The sequence below is a fragment of the Plectropomus leopardus genome, chromosome 17 (genome assembly GCF_026936395.1).
Source record: "Plectropomus leopardus strain MGB_pleo_1.0 chromosome 17, ASM2693639v1, whole genome shotgun sequence".
NCBI classification, from domain to species: domain Eukaryota; kingdom Metazoa; phylum Chordata; class Actinopteri; order Perciformes; family Serranidae; genus Plectropomus; species Plectropomus leopardus.
The window spans coordinates 20,993,258-21,005,655 of NC_142192.1; the positions used below are offsets into that span (position 1 = coordinate 20,993,258).

Consider the following 12,398-nt stretch of genomic DNA (forward strand, 5'->3'; position numbering starts at 1 on the left):
GGGGCAGGTGTGTGTGTGTTTTAGAGGGGATGAACAGAAACTTGTTTCCCCATTGGAAAGGATTCAATTTATAGCCAATCTATCCTCTGCCCCCCTCTACACACACACACACACACACACACACACACACACACACACACACACAGTAAGACTGCTCCTTCTGACCTCTGTTCGACCTCTGTCTGTTTCCTCTTACCTGTGTGTCAGTCATATGACATCACACTGCTCTGCTTTAGCTCGCTATTACTGTCCTGTTCACCATCCGACAGTTGCACTGGAGGACAAGTGCTTTGTGAAATATTACCGTCCGAGCTGAGATGATTACAAAGAAGTTTCCCAATAAAGTCAGACTGAGGATGAACATCACAGGCAGAGAACAGAGAAGAATTTATCATAACTTGAGGCTTATTTCCGTGGTTTGAACATCACTTTCTGTGGAAACATGTCTATAAAGAAGTCAGACGGAGCAAGAAACTCAGGCAATCAGACAGATTTTAAATAGAGCCACAAGCTAGGCAAACTTATTTGTAGGAGAAAATGATAAAATTTGTACCCAAACTATCTGTTATAACTCCATCATGTTCTAGATGTATTACAAAAACTGGATACTGGACCAGTCGTTTCAGTGGAAATTGCTCTTTTTCTAGTTTGATTGTGCTGTCCAGCCCACTGCACATGTGCATCAGTGTTTCTTGCTCCGAACCTGTCAGCATGTCCAAACACTTTACACTGAGAAGCATACAACTATAGGCTTGTCCAACACACTCTCATTCCCATCTTGTGACTCACCGACACTCAGTGGCCATACATGTAAAATGCTTTAGGTGACCCTCCAGGATCTGTTTTGGATGCTGAGGGACAGCATGTCAATTTATACTCATTAAATCCATTGTGTCGTTTCAAAATAAACTTCTGCTTTGACAGGAAATGTACAATTTTCACTCATTAAATGTATACAGTTTCTTTTCAAAATAAGTTTAATGTAGGTGGAAAACTACAAAACGAAGAATGTTGTAAGATTTAGAAAAAACATCATAGTTTGGCTTATAGGTATGTTTGTTACTAATGTAATGTAACACCACGACATTTGTCACTACCATAGCATGCTACTCTTACAAGTAAACTACCTTGTTATTAAAATAATTGTATGACTTTTAGTTTGACACAGGACATGAACACTGGTCTCCTGAGTTAAAGTCCAGAGTTTGTGTGACCTATGTACGACCCCTCCTGCCCGACCTATACAGACTTTGTCATGCACCAGAAACTTTGGTGCATGACAGTTTTTCTTTATTTTTCCAAAATTAACAGGAATGTTAATGTTAATGTTAATTAATTCCACGCTGCTGATGTGGGATGCCATATGTGCACTTATAATCACACATGAAGAAAGAATTGAATTGAATCTATCAGTCACATTGTCACCAATATCCGGTCTAGCGCGATATCCGATATTAGTTGTGCATTGCAAATTTGAAAAGTTTCCTCTCCGATAACGACTGATGTTAAGATGTAAGGTGGTAGCTTAGCTTATGAGGGACATTTGATCTTTTGTTTGCAGCCTGTAGTGGATTTGCTGTTTAGTTAAGGTTAGTGTTAAGTAGGGCAGTACTGAGTTTGGTCACAGAGAAAAACAGAAGCAAGGCTGACTCAACATGTAATACCCAACTCTCTTAATACATCTTTGCACATCACAGACTTATATCTACTGACTTAATGTAGTTTTGATTGATGCAGAATAAGAAATTAGCATGTTTTCAGTTTGTCTGCTTGTGTGACTGTTCCTTCCTTTTCTGCTGTTGTTTCTTCTTATTGCATGGCTGTCTGTTATGTAGGAGCACAGGTGTCATTTGCACTGGGAACATCCTTTTGTTTCTCTTAATCAAGGCTTTAACAGTGGTTTTCATTGATGTACAAACTTTATTATGTGCATTACTTTTGCATACAGTACATTAAGTACATTACATTACATTCTCTATGCCTGTCTGTGTTGCCTAGCTGACACTGAACTGAGCATTTTTGCCATGCTGTTTTGGAAACAAATTCTTGTCATGTGGCCATTGAAGTGAACTGAACTGAACTGTAAACCCCCCGAGACTTTGATTTTGCCTGGTAATATAAACAAAACTGACTTGACTTCACTGAACTTATCTTGCTCAGTTGCACTTTGTTGTAGTAACATCACCATGTTCCCAGACCCTCAGCAGTGATGGATCTTCCTATAGCCGACATAGGCAGCCACCCAAAGGGAGGGTACCAAAAAGTGCTTTATGTCTCTTAAAAAAAAATAGAATACAGGGGAAATAGTGGAGTGGAGTGTTTGTGGAGAGCATTAGAGAAAGAGAAAATGAACAGGCAAAAGCCACTGGGATGCAGGGAAAAAAACACAAAAAAGATACCACATTGTTTGTTTGTTATCTATTATTGTTATTTGTTAGCTAAGTTGGTTATTTGTTTTGATTTTTCATTAGCTATTCTTGTAAATAAAATGAATATAAAGGGGGGAGGGCCATATGTAGTAGGCCCGGCAGTGTCATGTCCAGAGTTTTGTTTTGTTTTTTGCTGTGGTGGCCAAAGTGGAGCACTGACTTATGCAGTGGTGGCATGAAGTATGCATAGCTTTAATTTACCATTTTTGTCTCTACTACCCATACCTACTGTACTTACTAACACTGCAAGCAAGCAAAATTTATTTATATTGCACCTTTCACAGACACCAGTCACAACGTGCTTCACAAACACAAAAAATGAAAGCAATCAAGTCAAAATAAAACCCAGGTAAAATAAAAAAGTGAGGGTAGATAAAAGCACAGGATTAAAAAATCCAAACTATCACTACTGAAAAAGTCATTTAGGATAAACGACTTATTTCCAATAGACGGTGCATTGATCAGGGCCTGGACTTGAGAGGGTGAAGCAGCAGAGGAGGGACAGAGGAGCAGGACAGCTGGCGGAGGATGGACAGTATGGCTTGTCTGTGATCATCGTCTGTATGGGGAGAGTGACTGGTCTAAGTGGTAATGACAGGCGGGGCCGATGGGGGGAGCTGACGGGCGAGGCAGTTTCCTATGATGATGTGGAGAAGAAGTATCCCAGGGCGGGGTTAGTAGGTGTGTAAACAGTCACTCACGTGGAGAGCATTGCACAGGGTGCTGCAGGTGGACTACATCAGGTTTAAATACGGGGAAACGATTCCAGACTAAGTTGAAGTTGTCAATGAACCGTATTGTGTGAGCTCTACAAGCGGACTGGAGCCAAGTGTGGAGACTAATAATTATAGAGAAACGCCCAGTCCCGCGGGCCAGAGTAGGAAACCGAAATAAAAACACACTTTCGACTACCCACTTAAAAAGTTGAAGACGTTGAAGACGTTTTTGGTCAGCTCGGACTGCTGGCGGTCCCTGTCGTTAGTTCCCATATGAGCAATTACTCTTTAGATCGAGGAGAGTCGGTGTTTACACCGTGTGTTGGGGCCGGCAGGTGAGGATGGTTGTCCCGGCAGGTGAGGGCGGTGGCGGGGCAGACACATCGGACCTCGGTAAAGAGCCATCCGGCAGACCCAGGATAAGAGGGACGTCCTAAGCCTCTGGTCACGGCCTCTTTCAGCGTCTTTATCTTATGATGGACAGAGGAAGTCGATCCCCGAGTTGGCGGCCGTTCATTTGGCTCCATTGGTGAATGGCTAGCTGAGAGGCTAACACCGTTAGCCACCAGTGGCTAAGGACCTCCAGTGTGACTAATCGGAGCCATGGGAGCATCAGCTGGATGGACCGGAGTGTAGTGCGACAGTATTGCATACTGTTTGGAGAGACTAAAAGGTGAGCCAGTCCTGCCCGAGTGTCTCTTTTGGTTGCGGGCTACCACCTCCACCCAGGACTACAGACTGTTTGGCATTGAGCAGGAGGAGAGCCGTGGACAGACTCCCGGAGGCTAGCACTGAAGTCGGCTCGGTGGCCACGTACATGAAGCTGGAGAGTCCTTCTTCTGCAGCTCACACGAAAGCCGCTGAATATCCTCTTTAAGGTCAGCAATCTTCTTATTTGCTTTCCGGTGTGGCACGCTGTCCTCGTCGGGCAAAGCTGGCATGATTTATGTCCAGAAAGTCTCAAATCCACCGTAAAGCTACACCGGCTAGCCTAGCTACCCGGCTAAAAACAAACCAGGCTAGGCTAGCGGTAGCTGAGGACTCGCAATATCAGTCGTGTAGTTATAAATCCGATTACTAAGACACATACACCAGGTAAAACACTTACTTAAAGCGACAAGGCACTAGGAAAATTATCGTAAAATAACCCCTGACATTGAAGTGTCTGACATTCATGGAAATGTTTAATATTTTTGTTTATAGTTGAATTTAAACATATATAGATCTACCAATCACAACACAACAGAGTGACACCACAGAAATGTAAAATAAAGCTTTCAGGCTTCATGTAAGATGTAGTTCCCCAAAAAATAAACAGAACAAACCCAAGTATAAAGTGCCCAAAAAAATAAAATAAATAAGCCTGTGCGAGTAAACTGTTTTAACAATAGTATGGATTTATTTGTATGGCAAATAAGTCAGGCTACTCTGGCACATTACTGCCTCTCAGGATTGAGGCTGAATTACATCTATAAACCAAAATTCAGCGATTTTCCAATTTATCCAAATCAAAACAACCACATCTTCCTTTCATAAGTTACTGTCATGCAACTTTAGAGATACAAGATCTTGCAAAACCACCCTCACTGGGATGTTAGTATTACATGTACATTGGTGTAGGAAAGGTGGCTGCAGGATTTCCTCATCCTCCAACCCTCAGCAGACTTGCACCCAGGGAGAGACTCCTCTATTCAGGCCGTCTGTGCAACAGCCTCCCCTGACAACCCGGGAGGTCAAACCACTGTCAGTCACAGTGATACAGAGAGAAAGACACACACACAGAGAGAGAGAGAGAGAGGGAGAGAGGGAGAGCAAAGTGAATATACAGAGGGGAGATAAGTAGAGAAAGAGGGAGAGTGAAAAGAAAGGGCACATACAGAAGGGAAGTGGTAGGAGAAGAGATGAGAATCCAAATGAATCTTCTTCACCCAACGGACAGACTGTCAAGCTGTGTGTGTGTGTGTGTGTGTGTCTGTGTGTGTGTGTGTGTGTCTCTTACCTACTAATTGAAATGCGATGAGGTGTGAAACACCCCTTTAAAAGACCTATCACTGTGTGTGAAGCTAAATGTGTGTTTGGGGGTTTATACGTGCATGTGTGTGTGCAATGCATATCAACTCCTTTTGACCATAGATACAATAAAGTGTGTGTGTGTGTGTGTGTGTGCGAGTGTGTTAAATGCAAATGTGTGAGTGCCATACTCAATCAGGGATGTACCTGTTTGCATGCAACCTGTTTGTAGCAATTAAATTCATGCATGAGGGCGATAAGCAAATTTGTGTTTGTGTGAGTGCAACATGTATCACACGCAGGTGGATTTGCATGTTTGTCCACGTGCGCACGACAGTAAAGCGTGAAAGCTTGGTATTCCTGTGGATGTGTGCGACTGTGTGAGTGTATGTGTATAATTTCATTTTGCTGTCTCAGCCTCTTGTTAAGGAGCCATTTAGAGCTCAGGTTGAGTTTCGTCAGTGCCTCCTGACACCTCTTTCCTCCTCGCTGCCTCGCTGACTTCCACCGTCTTTTCTCCATCTCTGTCTCATTATCTCTGTCTCTTCCTCTGTCCGTCTTCGCCCCTCTCATCCTCTGTTCTCTCCTCTCAGAATGGTTACTGCACTAAACTAAGGAGCTTATGTGAAAATTTTCAAACCAGTTTAATATTAAAACACTGGACATTGTGTCCCAACAGAAAACTAGTGCCTGACTATTGCATAACATCAGAGCTCTCTGTCCACATGCATTAAATATGCACTTCTGTTATGTCATGTAAACAAACCACATAGCTATTAACTGAGCCATCGAGATCAGACTGGAGACGTAAGCACTTAAAATATAGGCGAAGAGCGTAATTACTATCTTTCTACATTTGTAACGCGTTACTTTTTTAAATCAGAAGACACACATTTTATATTGTGATATTTCCTGGAAATGTTATACAGTATAGCCAACAGCAGGTAGCCTAGCTTGTTTTTGGCTCTAGTCATTTAGCTCACCAGCGACTTTTAGTACCACAGCGATCTTTCACCAGCTAGGTGAAATTGTTTTTAGTTTTTTTTAATAAAATAAAAAGATATTTTGTTGATAATTTCTCATTACACCTTCATGAATCAGCCGTTCCTTGCACATGAGATCAGATTTGATTTGATTCGATTCGATTCGATTCGATTCGATTTGATTCGATTCGATTTCACTTTGCAGTCAGAAATAATTCTGAAATGTGTCCCGTGTCACATGATGTCAACTGTTAACACATACATTCAAAAAATACAAACAACACATAACCAAACAACAAAATCATACAATAAAGACCACAAATCACAACAGACATGACCGAAAGTGGATGCATGAAACATGTTAGTCATTACCTGTTAGTTTCGGTGCACATTCGGACAGACTGAGGAACAAACGAGTTTCCCGACCTGTTTAGTCAAGCGTGTAGGACTAAATCGCCTGTGTGATGGCAAAAGCGTGATTGCAGCGCTTAGCGAATGACATAAATAAATAGACACATGCCGTCTGAAGAAAGTTTATCTCAAATGGTGTTTGCAGCCCGTTCGGACACCTTTTTCGTTAGATTCAAAATGTTGTCGTATTGATGCAGTTTTAATTTTCTTGAGAGACTAAAGGCCTTTGCACGCTGAGTCCATTTTGATATTGTCTCATGTCTAAAAATATATATGACCTCATGTTGTGCCACTCATGTTTGCACACTGACTTCGAAACTTTCATCTGTTTTTTTTTTTTTTAAAAGTTTTTCGCTACAGCTTTGATTTTCTGCGTTTTTTTGCATCCTTTAAAAGCCTCCGGAGAGTTGTCTGACCTAGAATCAGTGAAGAAAATGTGGCGACGGGACAGATTTGCAACAAGAGAGAGGAGTGCAGCATCATTTCATTACTCAGATTGCCTAATTTCAACTGGTTAGATAGTAACATTCAGGTGGATGATGATGACGAGCAGGAGGATGAGGACCACACACAGAAAGAGAGAGTGAAAGTTTGACGATAGAGATGGAGGACAGCTTCCTTTGTGCAGCAGCGGTGCCAAATACAAGAAACAGGGAGAGAATGGTGACAGTCAGGAAGCTGCTTCCGGTGGACAGAGGCAATGGAGCAAACATTTATTCACATTTTGTCTCGTATTGCAAATTTTCGCAACAAATGGAACAATGATAGCATCAGAATCAGAGTGCAAGGATTCTGTGCGCAATTTTTATTCGAACGACAGTTCAAAGGCTCCTCTTGTCACCCCAAAAATCACATGAACTTTGAAGTAAAAAGAAAAGCCTGGGCTGCTCTTTCCCACCGACCTTCATTGAAATTTGATCTCCTTAGCATTGCCAACACCAACCTCATCTCAGCAGGTAAATTGCATACGGCCTGTCAGACATTAGTGGTTCTTCTATATTATATTACTCACATTGTCATATTTGCTTTACTAATATGATATGAGTTGGATTTAACACCGTGAAGCCTCCTTTTTAATTTGCCAGAAAGTGTGATAACGACAAATGCCGGTTCAGTTGGTTTGCATCACATCAAACAGGTTTAAGCTTGTTCAGCAGACCGGACAGGCGAAACTAGAAATTGATCCAACTCCACACTATGCAATATTTTGCTTGTTTATCAGTGGGTTGTTTTATTAGTAATAAGTAAAAACATTTTTAGCTGGAAATGGATATAAATATGTTGAAAAACAACCTGATCTTTTGAGAAGTTTCCGGCTAAATTATGCAGTACATTAAAAATAAAGCAGAAATAACACCAGTCAGTGCAGGGATTTTTTTTTATTTTTATTATGCACCCTGTATGAGTTTTCACTCAACAGTGGGAATATTTTGGCTAATTACTAAAACAGTTTTTGCTGTGGTAATTGATGATATTCAGTTGCAGTTCGGTCCTCTAGGAGTGTGTTTATGACCGTGTGTTTGTGTGCAATTTAACAAACACTACACTAACCTAATGTGTGTTATGTGTGAATGTGACTGCATTGCTTAAAATGTAATTTAATCTGCATGTTTGCGACTTTGCCTGCACACAGCCTTTGTGCTGCAGGTGTTTGCATATAGATGTTCATGTGCGTGTGTGTGTGTGTGTGTGTGCGTGCGTGCGTGCGTGTGTGCCTGTGTGCGTGTATGTGAGAGAGAAACCCTCTATATGTTCCCTATCAGATTGGTGAACCGTGATATTACACTCTAAGCTTATATACATATTCATCCATTTGCACACAGACATTGAAAGTCACTTGCCCTCTGAGGCCCTATTAAAACTACACTGTGATATTATCGGGCATAAATATCCATATTTTGAAAAAATATACATACAGCACAGATATTTTTTTCAGTGAGGTAAACATGTCCCAGGCCTGGAAGGTGTCATAGCAGCTGTGTCTGCTCAAATTACAACTAGCTCAAGACATACATTTTTATCTCTCATTCTCTCGGTTCATTTCTGCACTTTAAACTGAGTGATTACCAAGGGTTTTACCTGAAGATCTGAGATTATGCGCATACATAGTATGCACTTGTATCATTTGACTGTCGAAGTAGAAGCAACAAATTAACAAATTAAATCTGTACTCTTGTGCTGCACGGTCACTCTAATACCATATTACCCCTTTCCAGCTAAAATGAATGCATGTATATGTTTTTTTAAATGTGGGGAAACCTGTAAAAATAGGTGAAAGAGTATTTCCCATAGTAGACCATGAATATGCCTTTCTGCTTTTTTTTCTTTCTGATTTGACGCCACAATGGGCCTGTAAACAGGTTACTAAACAGTAGAAAGCAGCGTGGAGGCCAGTGAAAATGTTATGGTGTTTACATCTTTTTTTTATCTTTCATATTCAGTCTCTCTTTTAAACTCGGTGCATATTTCATTTTTAATGATGTTTCAGCACTGCTTGGATGGAGATGAATGGTGTATTGTGGCAGCGCATTATTGCAATTGTCTGGCAAAGGTGCTAAAATTTGCGTGTCCATGGAGGTGTTGTATTTCCAACACTGCCAATAGAAACGGATGATAGTTGAAGCCGATAAAATAATCAAATAATCAAATTCTGATAGTGAAATGAGCCATTTCATGGGGGCTGTGATGCTCAAAAACATGTATCCACTAATTTACAGACAGATCTTTTGTGATGTAAGTCAATGGGAAAAAGTACTTTTGTGCCACATAGTATCACATGACAGTGTGATTACACTGTTCAGCCACTACAAAAAATGGCTTCTTAGTGAGTATGAACGTATATAGCATGATTTAAGGTCATTATTAAACATCATAGTGTTATTTGACTTTATGAACCTTAATGCAAACTACTTTAGAGTCCAGTGAGCTGTGAAAGAGTTTTACAAGTTGCAGAATTGAATGGATCCAGGTGGAAATGCTCATTTGTGAAAGAGGATATGATTTTTTTTCAACCAAAACTAAAGACTCCCCATGAAGTGCACTCAAAGCTTCCCCTTGCATCTTGGCAGACTGGGCAGATCACAGGACGTGCCCTTTTCTCCTCTCCTTTACACCTCAGCATGTTACATCAGATATGAATAAATATGAGACGTATCACCTGAAACCTATTTCATCGTGGGATGAGCTTTGAGTTTTTAACCACAGGGGATGTTACAGGTGTGAAGGCATATCTTAGTCAGTGATGATATAGTATAACATTGTTTTGAGATGAGATATAACACGTAAAAGTGAAGGACAGAATATTTTCACTCATAATGAAACAATGGTTTACCTTAAACAGACTCATTCAGTTTTGTGTTCAAAAACCAAAACTCATCTCAGTCTGGATTATTTGTTATAACATGTAGGAAAATGTAGGACTAACGTATCAGTGTTGATGCTCACTGTGTAGGTTGGAGTTTCACAGCACTTTATGAATGATTTAAAGTGAAAACTACATAGGGGAAAGTGTATGAACTATTTATACCCCTCATCTGCTGAAGGCTAGAAGGTCAGACATCATGGGAAACAGGAATTAGCATATTTAAATGCTTTGGAGCAATAAATAAAATATTCTTTATGCATGGCCTTTCTTCACATTTCCTGTCTCTTGTTTCTTTTTCTTTCTTCAGTCTTTCTTATGCATAAAGATGAAGTTCATTTTGAAAAGTTAGTTTGTTTGTGTACTAGATTTCTGGTTATTAGTTATTGTGTCACTGCAGCTTTTGGTCCTGGGGTCCAAGAATGCAGCATTTTTAGGAAATCAACTCAATTGATGACATAAATTTAAGTCATCACAATACAGAACACCGATATTAGAAGTCAGTTGGTTAGCACCCTTACACTGACATGACATATAACACCACTTTCTCACATTCAACCTTTATTTATAAAAGTTGGTTCATTTTCATATTTTAAAGGTCCAGTGTGTGGGATTTTGGGTTATCCAATAGCAGAAATAGAATATAATACTCTGTTTTCACTAGATTGTAATCATCCAAAAATAGGACTTGTGTTTTTATTACCTCAAAATGAGTCGTTTATACCTACAGTACATACAGTGCGAGTCCTCTTCTGCAGATTGCCAAGTGGTTCTAAAGTAGCCCAGAACACATGAATCAAACATTGGCTAAAGAAACGGACATTCGAGTTTTGGGGTGGGCAGCTGTATTTTTCCTACATTTGATGCATGAGAAGTTTTAGTTCCCCAACCTAACTGCTAGCTGTAACTCTATCCTACACCTACCACATAGAAAGAAAATCGTTTCTACATATAACTGTTCACAACAAGGTCTGTGGATTATCTCGAGTAACCATGAGGTCATGATTTCTGGAGAGAGACGTTGCTGTTGAGTTTTTCAAATGTATTTATTTTCTGATGCTTTGGAGACACAGGCCTAGTCCATCTAGTTCCATTACATTGGAGAGGAGGCAGAGATGTCACCACTCAACACTCGGCAACTCACACCAAAACAATCTAGACTGATAAATACAGGTGAGAGTAAAATTATTTTAGATTTCGTGGTGAACTGGTCCTTTAACAAACAAATAATGTTCACCATCTTTGTTTAGTTAGCATGCTGACATTTGGCTGATTATCACTCAACACAGTTTAACTGAGACTGGTGGGAATGCCATTAGTTTTGAAAGTATTTCGTCATAAACCAAAAAAATTGCCTGATGATGGCGATATTGGGAGTTCTCCGGAGATATTACAAATGGTGAGAATTATATCACGTTTTGAGATTTCAATTAAAACCAAAAATGTCAACCTGTTGAGGAAAGTTAGGACATTGCTGAAGTTAGTGGGGTACATCCTCTTGGTGAACATAGATATCTGTACATTTGGACCAACTGAAGGACAAGGCTAAGTCGTTACATTGTATTAGTTGTGATTTTAAGATGTGGTGAACACTTCAGCTGTAGATTTCAATAAGACCTGATTGCGTGGGTACAGCTCTGTGTTCACAACATTTCTAATTTCTTTAATGCGTTTCCTCTTTGATTAAACCCAATTGTGATGCTCCATCTGTCGCAGTGGATCCATACTGCTTCAGTCTGCTGTAATGTGATGTAGAGTATAACACAAAGTGAAATAATGCTAGTATGGATTTCATAGATGTTTGTACAAAACACACACACACTCACTCACACACACAGGCAGTAGCTATTATAGCTAGGAAACCTTCGTTTCAGGTCCAGTGAATATTAGAATTAGTATCATTAGTGGACCAAAGGCAATGTAAGAAAATCAATATCTTTAGTAGCAATAGGAGAAAATCAATCACCTTTAAATAGGAGGTCATTTGTCTTTAGAGCTAAAGTCCTGGCAGATGGTAGCCAATCACAGTCAATGGGATCCTCCATGTGGCCAACGGCTTAGATCACTATTGGCCACATGGATCACTAATAATGTGTTATGAAGACCGTCTTTAGTATGAATCATTGATGATAGCGTGTAATGGTTAGCCATGCTAAATTTACTCTGGCGCTAAGGCTAATGTGTTGTTGTTGTTCACTGAAGTCAGCTGAGCGGCTGTGGGTAAATTAGATAAATGTCTGACAAAAGATGATTTGAATCTAATTCACGCTAACATGCTAAACTAACATGGTTAATAACCTGCCTAAAAATCAGTGTGTTAGCATATTTAGTGTGAGCACGCTGATAACAGCATTTAGTTCATATTACAGGTCTGTATGAGTGCAGCCTCACAGAGCAGAATGGCTGTAGGCTCTTTGCCTTGTTAATGATGACAAGATAGATTTAAGACTAATTTATTATGTTTAGGAACAGTGTGTAAGATTTAGGG

At 40.2% G+C, this 12,398-nt stretch overlaps 1 protein-coding gene across 1 annotated transcript in view; it reads left to right on the forward strand.

The window, feature by feature from the left end:
- LOC121957896 (TBC1 domain family member 20) overlaps positions 1-12,398 on the forward strand; it is a 138,151-nt gene that overhangs the window by 75,138 nt on the left and 50,615 nt on the right. The gene's annotated exons all lie outside the window — the stretch shown is intronic.